The following is a 508-nucleotide window of genomic DNA, read 5'->3' as shown; positions in this document are numbered from 1 at the left end:
TCTATGTTTAGGTGTTAAATGCAAAAATTATTTTTATGACATAAATAGGATGAAAACCTTAATCTATTTATTAAATGTGTTCATTTTTAAAATGTAGTACAAAAGTATCAGATCAGGACTGTGTCGGCAGATACTCAAAATGAAACGACTCAGATTTTAAAAAATCCAATCGGGACATCCTTAAATTATAAACTTGGACGTGGTTTGGTTGTACCCCCAAATCATAACCCTTGAAACTCAGAATGAACCACTGAAGTAAAATCCAACTCCAAAAAGGGGCTCCATGAGTAACCATGTAGTGTAGGTAGTCAGCAAGTATTTCAACTTCAGAAATGTTTTAAGATTAATGTTTTTGTTAGTTCTAAAATACGTCTTAGAATGAGCTGAGCCATAAAGTCACCAAATTTTATTTTGTAGCACGTCTCTAAAAACGTAATTTGTGTGTCCCCCACAACTCAGGCAAATTTCTAATGAACTACATCCACTCAGGAAACTGTCTTTGAAAATT

Source organism: Oryzias melastigma, linkage group LG13, assembly GCF_002922805.2.
Source record: "Oryzias melastigma strain HK-1 linkage group LG13, ASM292280v2, whole genome shotgun sequence".
NCBI classification, from domain to species: domain Eukaryota; kingdom Metazoa; phylum Chordata; class Actinopteri; order Beloniformes; family Adrianichthyidae; genus Oryzias; species Oryzias melastigma.
The sequence above is the reverse complement of the archived record's forward strand: the minus strand, read 5'-3'. Positions refer to the sequence as shown.